The sequence below is a fragment of the Lepidochelys olivacea genome, assembly GCF_965140295.1.
Source record: "Lepidochelys olivacea isolate rLepOli2 genome assembly, chromosome: 6".
NCBI lineage: Eukaryota > Metazoa > Chordata > Testudines > Cheloniidae > Lepidochelys > Lepidochelys olivacea.
In genome coordinates, this window is record NC_140416.1 from 68,792,880 (window position 1) to 68,808,723 (window position 15,844).

General features: G+C 43.7%; 1 pseudogene across 1 annotated transcript; it reads left to right on the forward strand.

The window, feature by feature from the left end:
- The first annotated feature begins 256 nt into the window (after positions 1 to 256).
- Positions 257 to 5,196, forward strand: LOC311521593 (prolactin-releasing peptide receptor pseudogene; annotated as a pseudogene). The gene is made up of 2 exons: positions 257 to 324; positions 4,061 to 5,196. The product of its transcript is annotated as a prolactin-releasing peptide receptor pseudogene (transcript).
- Positions 5,197 to 15,844: the final 10,648 nt, after the last annotated feature.

A 15,844-nucleotide genomic window follows, 5' to 3' on the forward strand; every position in this document is an offset into this window, starting at 1 on the left:
ACGAGAAATACACGAATGATTGAGATGTAAGTGGAACAGACACATACATGAATGTACCCATTCCTCCACTTCTGCTGATTTTATTTTATAGAGCATCAGTACAAAATAGATACTAAAATAACCATACCACTAACTGCAACCAAAAGGGATCTTTTTTGGTGAAGAAAACTCTCTGTGAATTAAACATCATATTAGTTACATTCAAATCAAAATGGTTTGTAACCCTGAGCTATATTTAAACTCTGATTTGTGTTTACACAGGTCAACATGGACCATGACAAAAGACCAGTAGAATTTCCAGTTTTAGTGTGATATGTTCGAAATGTAAGTAAGTGAAAGAAAATCTCCTTCCTCCCTTATGTAAGCAATGAACTGATCACAGATCATTTTCTGAGCCAGTGCTGAGCTGGTGCCAGTGCTCCTCTCATGACAAAAAATCTCTTAAGAGTGTGACATTAGAGCCTCCATCTCCTGGACTAGCATTGACTTAGGTATATTTCTAGAAAAAGTGTTTTTGAACACTGGAAGGACCGTGCTGAAAGTCACTAATACCTGCTTATACACACCCCAATCCTTCCAGAGCAACATTTATTGTATTTTCATTGGATGAATGAGGTATATTTTCATCTCAATGCACAGCAAGCTGTGTGTATAAGTCTCAGGGTAGAATATGACCCCACAGTTCTGTAGCAATTCTCTTTCTCCTACTCTAAAAGTCTCAGGATTTGATTATGATTTCACACCAGTTTAAACACTGCTGTACTTCCATTAGCTTCAATTGAATTACTCCTGATTGACTCCAGTGTGAGATCAGAATGAGCTCCTCAAGCTTTACAAAAAGGCCAGTATTATTCCCATCTCTTAAGAGGATTTCTCTAAAGAGAAAATAGGTATTTATCATCAAAACCAAAAATATATGTACACTGTAAAATAAAAGGGTACTTAACTAATTGATATAACTGGTACATAGGAGAAGGGGACAGAGCTATTCAAAGCCTGGAAAGGGAGGATGAAAAACTTGAACTTCACAAGGAAGACAAGGGGAAGCCATTGTAGAGATTTCCAGAGGGGAGTGACATGGAGTCTGATTCTCCATTGCTCTTCACCTTGTACAAGAGTTCATGTTAGTGCACAGTGAGTGCAAAACATCACCACCAATGCAGAATGGTAACATTTCACAGGCACTTTGCACTGGTGTAGATTACTGTACAAGGTGCAGGGCCAGGGAGAATCAGGCCCTATGTTCTAAGTAGTGGGAGAGGAAGATGATCTTAACAGAAGCAATTTGAGAAGCAAAGAGGCCAGAAAGGAGGAGGTTGCTGTAGTCAAAGTAAGTAGTAAGATTCCCAAGGTTTAGACAAGGAGCTTAGTGGATGGGATGGAGAGGAAAGGACACATTTTAGAGATATTGTCAAAGAAGAAGCAGCAGGATTTAGTGAGAATCTGGCTATGGGTTGAGAAGAAGAGAGAAGAATTGATGACAAGCTTACATGACTGCAAGATGAAGAGGACAGTGGAAAGGGATTGGGAAAAAAGATGAGAAGTTCTGTTTTCCACCATGTTGAGCTTGAAATGGTGGTAGGTTATTAAAATGATGTCAGAGGCAACTGAAATGAAGAGACAGGACCGAGGGAGACAGGCTGGATTAGAGAGGAAGGTTGGGTATAGGGGAGTAGAACTGGGAGAGGAGACAGTAAAATACAACTCTAGAGCAGTGGTTCTCAACCTTTCCAGACTACTGTACCCCTTTCAGGAGGCTGGTTTGTCTTGAGTAACCCCAAGTTTCACCCATAGGCGGTGGGTATCATAGGCTGTGCCTTCCCAAACAGCCTAGTGTAGCCCTTCCCATGCTCCGCCCCCAGGCTAGGCCCCCTCCTGCTGTTCCCAGTGCTCTGCCTTGGCTGGCCCAGGCCGGCTGCCCTGCCTCCCACAGGGAGTCAGGGGCTGGTGCTGGGGCCACGCCACCTGGAGCACTGGGGTTTGCCACCCCACCTGGCTACCCGGAGCACCAGGACCGGGAGTGCCGCCATCTGGAGCACCAGGGCTGGCTGCACCGCCCAGAGCACCGGGGCTGGGGCATCGCCCCCTGGCCACCCAGTGCTGGGGCCGTGGTGGGAGTGCTCTGAGCTCCTGTGGGGGAGGGAGGGCAGCAGGGGGGGCAAAAGGGGAGAGGAGGGGCCTTGGCACAAGTGGTGGGGCTGGGAGCTAGCCTCCCCCAATGGCTGGGTCACCAGTCGCCCACGGTTTCACCTCCCTTAAAAACTACTCACTTACAAAATCAAACATACAAATACAAGTGCCACTGCGCACTATTACTGAAAAAATGCTCACTTTCTCACTTTTACCATATAATTAAAAAAAAATCGTGACCCCCCCCTCCAGGTTGAGAAACACTTATATAGTATATAGAGCAGTATAAACAAGTGATTGCATGAAATTTTAGTTTGTACTGACTTCTCCAGTGCTTTTCATGTAGCCTGTTGTAAAACTAGGCAAATATCTAGTTGAGTTGATGTACTTCTGCTTGAGAACCACTGCTCTAGAGATCTGACTCTCTGAATGACTGACAAACTGTCTGAGTGACAAAATATAACGAGCTGCTCTGAGTGAAACAGTAGCGACAAACTGGATTATGTTCAGAGATTTAGCATGAAATGACCGGTTATATCTAACTGTTTTGACAATTATTTCAAGTTCTTTGTCCTTTCCAGTGTTAATCTTTGTCTTTCCTCTTTGAACAATTTTTAAAATGACAGCTATTGTCTTCAAAGCCAGCCAGTGGCACAGTTTATAGTACATTGCCTCGCCACATGGAAAACATGGGCTTGAGAGAAAAGCAAGATAGGAGTAATATTTTGGACTGCTCTTTCTCACCCTCTAGTGGGCTGTGAGGGTGGTATGTTCATTGTCTCAGTCACATGGCTAAGTGCCACTCCCTGGCAGATCAGGTGCAGTTAACATTTGAAATACCTGGAGCCTGATTTTCATTTACATCACTGAGGCAGTGCAACACTTAATTTAAGGGTCCTTTGCACCACCCAGGATAAGGAAGGATGGTCATGTGGTTAGAACGCTAGCCAAGTATGTGGTAGATGTGGTTCAGTTCTCAGCTTTGCCAGACTTCCTGCATGACCTTGGGCAAGTCACTTAGCCCCTTTGTGCTTCAATTCCCCAACTGTACGATGGAGATAATAATAGCACCTCCCTACCTCACAAGGGTGTTGTGAGGATAAATACATTAGAGCTAGTGAGGGACTGAGCTATTTCTATTTGGAATGAGGGCCATGAGAGTCAGGTTCTCGGTTGTAGCTCTTCGGGGCAGGGACCATCCTGTTTGTTACATGTTTGTACAGTGCCTAGTGCAATGCACCTGGAGCCCCTGGGTGCTGTGGCAATGCAGCAAACAATAAGTAGGGTGGATATATAGATCAAATGGAAACCCCAAGTACACCGAGAGATGAAAATCTTATGAGCAGCAGCTCAGACTGGCTCACTTCCATAGGTGGAAAGAGCCTCTTAGGCATATGCCCTAGTTGGAAGTGAGTAGAAGGGAACAGGTAAGATACACTCTTGGAACCTGATTCTTTCTCCAGGTTCTAGCTGCTTGGCACTGCACCAGCAGCATAAAAGGAACCCTAAGGATAATGTAGCCAGCATTGGAAGGATCATCCCAGTGTGTGGAAATCCTCCTGTGCTGTGGTGACTCCCATTCCACCCAGGCCCCTGAAGCCAGAGGCAAAGGTGCGTGGCTGGGGCTTCCCTGCACTTTGGTGAATCCTTGGTGCCATAACAGACCCTTAGGGCCACTGGCAGCCAAAGTAATTCACAGCAGCATTTGGGCTATTCTAACATATTCCAGGAGACCATCCACGCATGCAGCTAGCCCAGAATCAGGGAAACACAAAGGTAAGCCTCCTTTGGACCACAGCCTGGTGGCTCCTGAGCTACAGCTGAGCATCTGGGCCTTGAAGTCAGCTGACCTCCTGTGGCAGAAATTGATAAACAAAACCACCATTTTTCTTTAGTACTAACAAGCTTTCCCTGTTTGAATTTGTTTAAGGCAAGGATAAGTAACAGTCATCAGACGTGAAACTCAACATGGCACAGGGCCAGCTACAAAACAACTCTTTGAAGAACAGTTCGATCCCTGTGTTCACTGGCCTTGACCTCCTCTTTGACCTGAAGCCCCTCTTCATTCCCCTCTATGCCACTCTGGTGGCTGTGGCTTGCATCGGCAACTTGTTCCTTATTCTCCTTATTGTTGTCACCAAAAAACTGCACAGCACCACTAACTTCCTTATTGGAAACTTGGCTGCAGCTGACTTGATCATGTGCATTTTCTGCGTCCCACTTACTGCATCCTATGCCTTTGAGATCCGGGGCTGGCTCTTTGGGATGTTCATGTGTTACTTTGTCACCTTGATGCAGACTGCTACTGTATTTGTGTCTGTGCTGTCCCTCACAGCTATTGCAGTGGACCGATATATTGTTGTTGCTTACCCCATTCGCAAAAGGCTAAGCCGCAAGTCCTGTGTCTACATAGTGGCCTTCATTTGGTTACTCTCCATTGTGGTTTCTGTGCCTACATCCATGCACACCCATTATCTAGATCTCAACAAGATTGGCCACGACATGTTCATCTGTGAAGAATTCTGGAAGCACCAAGAGAAAGAGAGGCTGCTGTACTCATGCTCAATGCTCCTTTTGTCCTACATGCTCCCACTTTCTGCAGTCTCTATCTCCTACTGTGCCATTTCTTATCGCCTCAGGAAGAGGAATGTCCCAGGGGCTGCTTACCACAACCAAGAGAAATGGACCAATAAAAAACGAAAGACCTTCCGGGTTCTCATTATTTCAGTCATGTGCTTTGCTGTCTGCTGGCTACCTCTGCAGGTGGTGAACCTCATCAGAGATGTAGATGAAGAATTCATCATCTTAGACAAGAGGTACGTGAATGTCATTCAAGTGTCATGTCACTTGATCGCCATGAGCTCTGCCTGTTATAACCCTTTCATCTATGCCTCCCTCCATGACAAATTCCGATTTCATGTTAGTAACTATTTTTGCCATCACAAAAAGAGGTCCAGCATCATGTCCCGCAAGGCCTCACGACTCAATACCTGCTCCACGCTGGCAGACATTCCCATGGGCATCACCGATAAGTTAACCCTGCAAGGCAGGTTTTCTTTTAACTAAAATACAACAGGAGATCAAATCAGCAGAGGTGGCATACACTTTAATTCTGGGTTTGTTATATTGCACACCAAAGCCTATGGTGCAAGTTATGTTACACTGGTAATTGGTCATTTCAAGACAATGTAGATATCTGAGAACTTGGCAGTAGTGCAAGGGAAACAAACAGATGGGGTTTGTGTCTGAAGGGATAGAAAGAGCTCATTTGAGCAACCGAAGTGTATTCTGCTCTTTGTCAAAACAAGCACATTCAAGAACAAAAATGGCAGTCCTGTAAGTTTAAGTTAATTCTGTACAGTTTTTATTAACATTGTTCTTATTTTGTATAGGGTGCTGCTATGGGAATAGCAGGCATTTCCTTTTGACTTAATTCAATTCAAAGCTAAAAAGTCTTTACATATGAAACAGCCATTTGCTCTCTTGTTGTCTCATGTGAAATGGACTGTCTTGGCATATCAATCGCTGGCCTATCAGAAGCAAGGCTGATAGATCATGGATGCCATGAGGTGGAAGATTCATTACTTCTGTATTCCAGCAGTTCCAACCACTTATATGGGGTAGCATTACTACTCCGAGGCACGGCCAAGTCCTCCTTGATAACTTGGATGCCCATGTCATCTTGACTACTTATTGCATGTCTTAAACATCGGCACGGTCACCTCGCTGTCATAATACTCTATGCACTGAGAGAGGAATTAGCTGATTTAATTAAAGATCATTTCTATGATCAATTGCAATCTCTAGTATGCATCATCCCTCCACATAATAATCTCGTGTTCCTGGCTGACCCAAATGCACTTACTGGTATTGTGATCTAACTTTATAAGGGCAAGGGACTGCACTGCAAATGTAAGAGCTGCAGGACGATCACCTTGTTGTCCGTGATAGGGATGGTGTTTGCGCATGTTCTCCTGGCACATTTGGAGCCCCTGCTACATTGGAAGCGTGACTCTCAACAGTCAGGATTTACGAGGACTAGGTCCACATTAGATGCCATTTTGGCCCTCTGCTTGTTGTCAAAGATACACCACAAGTTCAAGAAGCCCCTCCACGTGGCATATGTCACAAGGCTGTGTTTGACTCAGCCTTAAAGGGCATAGGTGTTCCAACCACTCCGCTGGACTTGATTAGTGAGATGTACAATGGAACCACTGCCCATGTACATCTGGGAAATCAGATGTTGGCACCTTTTAAATCAATATCTGGTGTCAGGTAGGGCTGCGTCTTGGCCACTGCACACTTTTGTTGGGCAATGGATTTCATAATGCAGCATTCTGTCAGGTCCACAGGCATTAAGATCCATGATCTCTCACTCTCAGACCTTGACTATGCTGCTGACATTCATAGAATCATAGAAGATTAGGGTTGGAAGAGACCTCAGGAGGTCACCTAGTCCAACCCCCTGCTCAAAGCAGGACCAACCCCAACTAAATCATCCCAGCCAGGGCTTTGTCAAGTTGGGCGTTAAAAACCTCTAAGGATGGAGGTTCTACCACCTTCCTAGGTAACTCATTCCAGTGCTTCACCACCCTCCTAGTGAAATAGTTTTTCCTAATATCTAACCTAGACCTCCCCCACTGCAACTTGAGACCACTGTTCCTTGTTCTGTCATCTGGCACCACTGAGAACAGCCTAGCTCCATCCCCTTTGGAACCCTGCTTCAGGTAGTTGAAGGATGCTATCATTGTTCTTCTAGTACAGAGTCCCAACAGGTTTCATGAGGCACTGCAGTAAATGGAGGATTAGTTGGCCAAGGTCGGCCTCCATGTTTTGTGGTCAAAGACATAGCTGCAAAACCTAGGATTAGGTCCACCCACGACTCCAATCTCCTAAAATAATGAAACTCTCAAAGCAGTCTCCAGCTTTTGCTATTTGGGTTCTATACTCAGCAGTTCATCCAACTCTCATACGGAGGTTCTTCCCCTGACTGACTGCAGTGTCTGCCATGGGTCATTTACAACAAATATGGAATCAACATCATCTCAGCATGACAACAGAGTTTAGGATCTATTAGACCTGTATCCTCACCGTAATGCTGTACGGATATGAAACATAGACACTATGCTGCTCCGACTGGGAAAAGCTGGAGGCTTTCCACACAAAATGCCAACGTCATATATTGGGCATAAAATGGAACAACTTCATTTGTTACGCAGACATTTACAGTTGCTCCTATCTACAGACTATTCAGGCCATTGGCCACAGCTGACGTCTTACGCTTTTCAGACATATTGCCAGAATGCTGCTCTCCATGTGGCTTGTAACATCCGGGATAAAAATTCCACTAATCAAGTGGTGGAAGCAGTCCAGAGGAAGACCTGCTATTACATGGGTCCATTAAGTCTGTTCCAATGTTGGACTTTTGGCTCGTCAAGCCCTTGTGGCCACACAGGAACAGACCAAATGGTAAACAGTCGCTACGGCTGATGTTTGGCTAAGGATTGAAGAAGAAGTTTGGTCTTAGGTGTGTTTCTGGTAGGAGCAAATTCTAAAAGGCAAGAAACTGCCAGTGACAATGCTCTGTTCAACACCTGCAAGCTTCACCCTAGAAAGACTGAGTCTTTTGCATGCAGCTGACAGAGTGGAGTTTAAAAGAAGTGGTACATAGTTGGGACTAGACCAGTAAGGCTTTGTAGACTGTACCCAGCATCTTTAAGTTCACCCAGAAGTGAGTAGGCAGCCACTGCAATGCACAGGGGTAACATGTTCCTGGGGGTCTGTCCTAGTTAGCAGCTGACCCAACCTATAAACAATACACACACAAGATGTGTTTTAAGAAGGCTTACAAGTTTATGGATTCATTTTGCATTACACAGAATTGTTTCTAAGCAACAAATAGTATCTATCTCTTTCTTCTACAAAATATGTTAAAATGCACCACAGAGAATAGTTACATTACTGTATAATGTGCATTTTAAAAAAAACAACAAAATTGGTTGTTAGTAAAGGGCGCATATTAAGAAATACATTTTCCTTTGTCTGTATGACATTCAAACACCGGAGATGGTACCAGAGAGAGTCAAGACAAGGCTCATTTAGAAAGGCAAGGACTTTCATAGGCTCATGAACTGAAGTTACTTAGCTTTCCAAAAAAGCAGCAGTGACAAACTAAGTGGCTCCTATATTTCCTCCCACATATAAGTGGGATAGCGCACTATATGGATGTTCAGACACTGGAGCAGGTATTGGAGATGGATCTGCTGTCACACTCCCATCTGCACACTTTACCAATACACATGTTTTGCTTGGCTTGCTGTGTGCTCGGCAGGAATGCTTGCCAGACACATTTTTCCTTTGATCCCATTCTCTTCCACATAGTGCTTCTGTCACCACAAGATAATGCAACACCATCTTTTTTTACCATCTTTACAAATCAAAAATTAACAACATATGGAATTTCCCCCCCTGGTTTTGTTACCTTACACACTGTGGGCTTGTCTACATTACCCACTGGATCGACGGGCAGCGATCGATCCAGCGGGGGTCAATTGATAAATCAACCACCGAGTGCTCTCCCATCGACTCTGGTACTCCACTGGAGCAAGAGGCGCAGGCGGAGTCGATGAGGGAGCACCTGCTGTCAACCCACCATAGTGAAGACACCGTGGTAAATAGAGCTAAGTATGTCAACTTCAGCTACGTTATACATGTAGCTGAAGTTGCGTAACTTAGATCGATCCCCCCACCCCCGGTGTAGACCAGGCCACAAAAAAAAAAAGCAAAGGGATAAAGTTAGATCAGATATCTATGACCTAAAGAATTCAAACAAGGATCGAGAGAAGGACAGCCTTTCACACTCCAGGGAGTTGGGATATCATACAACAATGGTGTGAAGTTAAGAACGAACAGCATAGATTAGCTATCAGGAAAGGAATCTCCTTCTAGAGGGATACTTGAGTGAGGAGTCATCTGCCAGAGGTGTATTCTCTCTCCTAAAATTTATCTCTATGAGATTGAAAGCAGCGTTTGGACTGATGTAGCTGCACCACTGCAGTGCTGCTAATGCAGATGGTCTATGTTGACGGGAGATAATTATTCCACTTCCCCAAATGGCGGTAGCTATGTTGGCAGGAGAGCTTCTCCCACTGACACAGCCCTGTCCACACTGGAGCTTAGATTGGTGTAATTTATATCCTTCGGGGGTGTAGCTTTTCCACACCTCTGAGCGACTTACGTTATACTGAAGTAAGCACTAGTGTGTACACATCCTACTCACTCTTGCCTCTTCCTCCACATCAGCATTCAGAAAAAGATACAAGGCACAGAATGCAACCAAGACAAAGCGTTTCAAAGATTAAGCACTGTCATATGGAAGAGTTAAAGAGAAATATTGCCACCTACCTTAGCAGTGGCCACTCTGGTTTCACCATGGTCCTAGATCAGAGGTCCTTACTAATCATCCTAATCAAAAGTGGAGCAAAATAGGTCTCCTGGGCTTTATGCCCCGCCCTTCCCCCTTTATAACTGTATGTGTGGGGAGAGCAGAAGACGGAGAATACACAGTGGAAAGAAGGGAAAATACAAAAATTGAGAGTGAGGATGAGTTCCTCAATTACAGCCCAGGCTGCATTTTACCCCACTCAGTTTTGCAACCCTCTTTGTCTTAATCTATGTTAAAATTAGGCCCACACTGATACTACTGGTGGACGAGGCTTTCTTCCGGCAACTCGCAGAAGCTACTAGATCGCACGCCCTGGTTCTCATGGGCGACCTGATATCTGCTGGGAGAGCAATACAGCGGTGCACAGACAATCCAGGAAGTTTTTGGAAAGTGTAGGGGACAATTTCCTGGTGCAAGTGCTGGAGGAACCGACTAGGGGCGGACCTCTTCTTGACCTGCTGCTCACAAACCGGGAAGAATTAGTAGGGGAAGCAAAAGTGGATGGGAACCTGGGAGGCAGTGACCATGAAATGGTCGAGTTCAGGATCCTGACACAAAGAAGAAAGGAAAGCAGCAGAATACGGACCCTGGACTTCAGAAAAGCAGACTTTGACTCCCTCCGGGAACTGATGGGCAGGATCCCCTGAGAGAATAACATGAGGGGGAAAGGAGTCCAGGAGAGCTGGCTGTATTTTAAAGAATCCTTATTGTGGTTACAGGGACAAACCATCCCGATGTGTAGAAAGAATAGTAAATATGGCAGGCGACCAGCTAGGCTTAACAGTGAAATCCTTGCTGATCTTAAACACAAAAACGAAGCTTACAAGAAGTGGAAGATTGGACAAATGACCAGGGATGAGTATATAAATATTGCTCGGGCATGTAGGAATGAAATCAGGAAGGCTAAATCACACCTGGAGTTGCAGCTAGCGAGGGATGTTAAGAGTAACAAGAAGGGTTTCTTCAGGTATGTTGGCAACAAGAAAAAAGCCAAGGAAAGTGTGGGCTCCTTACTGAATGAGGGAGGCAACCTAGTGACAGAGGATATGGAAAAAGCTAATTTACTCAATGCTTTTTTTGCCTCTGTTTTCACGAACAAGGTCAGCTCCCAGACTACTGCACTGGGCAGCACAGCATGGGGAGGGGGTGGCCAGCCCTCTGTGAAGGAAGAAGTGGTTCGGGACTATTTAGAAAAACTGGACGTGCACAAGTCCATGGGGCCGGATGCATTGCATCCGAGAGTGCTAAAGGAATTGATGGATGTGATTGCAGAGCCATTGGCCGTTATCTTTGAAAACTCCTGGCGATCGGGGGAAGTCCCGGAAGACTGGAAAAAGGCTAATGTAGTGCCAATCTTTAAAAAAGGGAAGGAGGAGGATTCTGGGAACTACAGGCCGGTCAGCCTCACCTCAGTCCCTGGAAAAATCATGGAGCATATCCTCAAGGAATCAATTCTGAAGCACTTAGACGAGACGAAAGTGATCAGGAACAGTCAGCATGGATTCACCAAGGGAAAGTCATGCCTGACTAATCTAATTGCCTTCTATGATGAGATAACTTGTTCTGTGGATGAAGGGAAAGCAGTGGACGTGTTATTCCTCGACTTTAGCAAAGCTTTTGACACGGTCTCCCACAGTATTCTTGTCAGCAAGTTAAAGAAGTATGGGCTGGATGGATGTACTACAAGGTGGGTAGAAAGTTGGCTAGATTGTCGGGCTCAACGGGTAGTGATCAATGGCTCCATGTCTAGTTGGCAGCCAGTGTCAAGTGGAGTGCCCCAAGGGTCGGTCCTGGGGCCAGTTTTGTTCAATATCTTCATAAATGATCTGGAGGATGGTGTGGATTGCACCCTCAGCAAGTTTGCAGATGACACTAAACTGGGAGGAGTGCTAGATATGCTGGAGGGTAGGGATAGGATACAGAGGGACCTAGACAAATTGGAGGATTGGGCCAAAAGAAATCTGATGAGGTTCAACAAGGACAAATGCAGAGTCCTGCACTTAGGACGGAAGAACCCAATGCATCACTACAGACTAGGGACCGAATGGCTAGGCAGCAGTTCTGCAGAGAAGGACCTAGGGGTGACAGTGGATGAGAAGCTGGATATGAGTCAGCAGTGTGCCCTTGTTGCCAAGAAGGCCAATGGCATTTTGGGGTGTATAAGTAGGGGCATTGCCAGAAGATAGAGGGATGTGATCGTTCCCCTCTATTCGACATTGGTGAGGCCTCATCTGGAGTTCTGTGTCCAGTTTTGGGCCCCACGCTACAAGAAGGATGTGGAGAAATTGAAGAGAGTCCAGCGAAGGGCAACAAAAATGATGAGGGATCTGGAACACATGACTTATGAGGAGAGGCTGAGGGAACTGGGATTGTTTAGTCTACAGAAGAGAAGAATGAGGGGGGATTTGATAGCTGCTTTTAACTACCTGAAAGGTGGATCCAAAGAGGATGGATCTAGACTATTCTCAGTGACAGCAGATGACAGAACAAGGAGTAATGGTCTCAAGTTGCAGTGGGGGAGGTTTAGGTTGGATATTAGGAAAAACTTTTTCACTAGGAGGGTGGTGAAACACTGGAATGTGTTACCTAGGGAGGTGGTGGAATCCCCTTCCTTAGAAGTTTTTAAGATCAGGCTTGACAAAGCCCTGGCTGGGATGATTTAGTTGGGATTGGTCCTGCTCTGGGCAGGGGGTTGGATTAGATGACCTCCAGAGGTCCCTTCCAACTCTGATATTCTATGATTCTACTTGATGATGTCTTCCCTTGGTATCAGTACTCTTCTTTCCAGCATGTACTGAATGTCAACCTGATGACCCACTGGGGATAGAAAATCTGTAGGCAAAGGATCAAACACCAGAATGGCTACTAAGCTGTACAACATGTGTTTTTAGATGGAAGTACTGGAACTTGATGGAGAAAAGCGAGCAGCAAGGAGCAGCTGTGGCTCACTGATCAATGAGTAGCTTCACAAACTCACCATCCTCATGTCCCATTCTCTTTAATGCTGACCATCACAGAGAAGCTTGAAAACAGAAAGCTATTTTTATAAATCCAGTTGAGAAACAAAAGTAGGATCTGTGTTCAGCCAGCATCTCTAGCCCACTTCGCCTCTAGGCCAACTGGAGGGGCTGGTTTTGCTGTTCAGATCCAGATTTCTGTGACAAGTCCACATGAGGAAATGCCTTTCACGAAGCTGTCCATTAAGCTTCCGATGAGTGAGAGTTTCTATCACCGTACTTCACAAGAGGAGTAAGAATTGTAGGATTTGGAAACCCCATTTTCCCACTGCCAGTGAAAGCTCTCAGTGGCTGTAGAAATCAGTCATGTCACTATGTTCTTAAAATGCAGCTTGGCATTCTTCAGTGCAAACTCAGCCTGTTGGAACATAATAGTCGCAGTGGGTTCCCTAATCCAGTCTCGTTATACATGTGAAAGAGCTGTTGCATGCTTTGTACTTTTGGAGACCTTTGTGTCCTAATGATGCTATTCTAAATAGTGTATTATGTTTTGCAATGTAACCAGCTGAGGTTGGGACATATTAAACGCAATATGGGCAACTTGTAATCTATCTGCTTTACTAATATAGAAGAGCAAAGACTATTTACTTTTGACAGCTGTCATGTATGATTGTGCTCTGTGGAAGAAACTGGGTCACTTGTTCTGCAGGGGAAAAAAAGTAATGCTTCTTGTCCTTTTCAATAAATATGTACAAAACCCAGCATCTTTCTGAGTTTGAATTGACACATTAAGGAAAAAAAAATCTACAAAGTTTACTGTCATTCTAAAAATGAATACTGGGTTTACATGTGATTGTCCTAGCTGCTGCCTCTACTTGTGGCTTAGAGGAGTCAGCTATGGTGGGGAACGGTGAAATCACAGGGGTGTAAGTTATGTGGTTGCTGTATTAGAATATTTCTACAAGCAAATATCACCAGATAGAAAAAAAATGGTAGCAGCAGGTGGGAACCATGTGTCTTTAATACACATTTTAATAAAACAACAAAATGTAGATTTGTTTTAGCTTACTTCATATGTCTTTATCATCAGATGCTAAGGGCAAAAGGGACCCCTGGGATCATCTACTCTGCCCTCCTTTCTAACACAGGCCATAAAATGTCCCTGAAATAATTCCTACAGCAAAGCTTTTTGAAAAAACATCCAATGTTGATTTAAAAATTGTCAGTGATAGAGAATCCATCATGACCCATGGTAAATTGCTCCAAGGGTTAATTACTCTTACCAGTAAAATTTTACACCTTATTTCCAGTCTGAATTTGTCTAGCTTCAACTTCCAGCCACTGGGTCATGTTATGCCTTTCTCTGCTAGCCTGAAGAGTCAGTTATCAAATATTTAAGTACCTACATGGGGAACGTAGACTGTAATCAAGTCTCCCCTTAACCTTCTCTTTGTTAAGCTAAGTAGATTGAGGTGCTTGAGTCTATCACTATAGATTTCTCTAATCCTTTAATCAATCAATCTCATGGCTCTTCTCTGAATCCTCTCTAATTTATCGACATCCTTCTTGAATTGCAAACACTGGAACTGAACACTGCATTACGTTAGTGGTCACAACAGTGCCAATACAGAGGTAAAATATACTTCTCTACTCCTACTGGAGATTTCCTTGTTTATTCCTATGCATTTCAGATGAAGATGGGTAAGTGATACCCACTCCCTGAGAAATGGTACACATTCCCCTTTCCCTGTTTCTTCAGCCCAGTACTCAGTGACCAGAACATTCCTTCACATTTTATTTAGCATTACCAAAAATGTAACAAACAATATTAACATTCATTTTAACAACCAAATGCTATCTTAAAAAGGCAAAACTCAAACTGCCCTTGAATATTATCAACCATTAATAAGAATAATTCCAAAGTTAATAAACTGTTGTGATGTAAAACCTCAGTGAGATTTCAGCACTACAGAAGGAGATACAAACTCCTAGTTCTTTTACAGAGTTTCATTCAGGTTACAAAATCTGGTAACGTGCCATTCATTATCACAAAAGAAAAAAACATCAGAAATTGACTATTAGCATACATATAAAAGCCTCTAGCAATAAAAATAGCAAGGTAATTTAGAAATATTTTTCTTTACTCTGTCATATGTAAACTGGATTTTTTGATGGTTGAAATTATGAGTTCTGCAAAAATTGACATATGATCAGAAACAGAATTTGAATGGCTCCAATACTTTGAAATATTCATTTCCAAGACTGCAGGAGTTTTGAATGTGTGAGGAATACAGGATAGGAGATTTCCTTGGTACTTTTTATAATGTCTGACACAGTGGACCTTTTTATCATTGAAATTACGATAGTAACAAAGTTGGAGTGTAAGAAATGTGACTATTGTCAATAAATGTGTTTCTTGGCTTGGCTACCTTGATGGGAATACAGAGTTTATTACTAACTATCCATTAATCTGGGACATTTTATTAAATGTGACCTACCTGCATGCTGCAGAAGGGCACTAATTACAGACTATGTCAAAGAGATTGTGTCCAATGGCACCCATCTAAAATTTATAATTGAAACAATGGCAAATTTAAAAAAAAAAGTCTGCATGGTACAGCTCTCCCATGACATGGTAATTTTTACCTTTAATTAGCCTGGAAAATGTATGGAGCTATAGAAGAGCTAATTAATTGTCTACTTCATCTGAGGACCTTTTGTGCAATTAAAGTGTTTACAGGTTTCAGAGTAACAGCCATGTTAGTCTGTATTCGCAAAAAGAAAAAGGAGTACTTGTGGCACCTTAGAGACTAACCAATTTATTTGAGCATAAGCTTTCGTGAGCTACAACTCACTTCATCGGATGCATACTGTGGAAAATACGAGAAGGTGTTTTTATATACACAGGCCATGAAAAAATGGGTGTTTATCACTACAAAAGGTTTTCTCTCCCCCCACCCCACTCTCCTGCTGGTAATAGCTTATCTAAAGTGATCACTCTCCTTACAATGTGTATGATAAACAAGGGGAAATAGGTTACTTTTTATAATGAATCAACCAAAACCTGGATTTGTGCTGGAAATGGCCCACCTTGATTATCATACACATTGTAAGGAGAGTGATCACTTTAGATAAGCTATTACCAGCAGGAGAGTGGGGTGGGGGGAGAGAAAACCTTTTGTAGTGATAAACACCCATTTTTTCATGGCCTGTGTGTATAAAAACACCTTCTCGTATTTTCCACAGTATACATCTGATGAAGTGAGCTGTAGCTCACGAAAGCTTATGCTCAAATAAATTGGTTAGTCTCTAA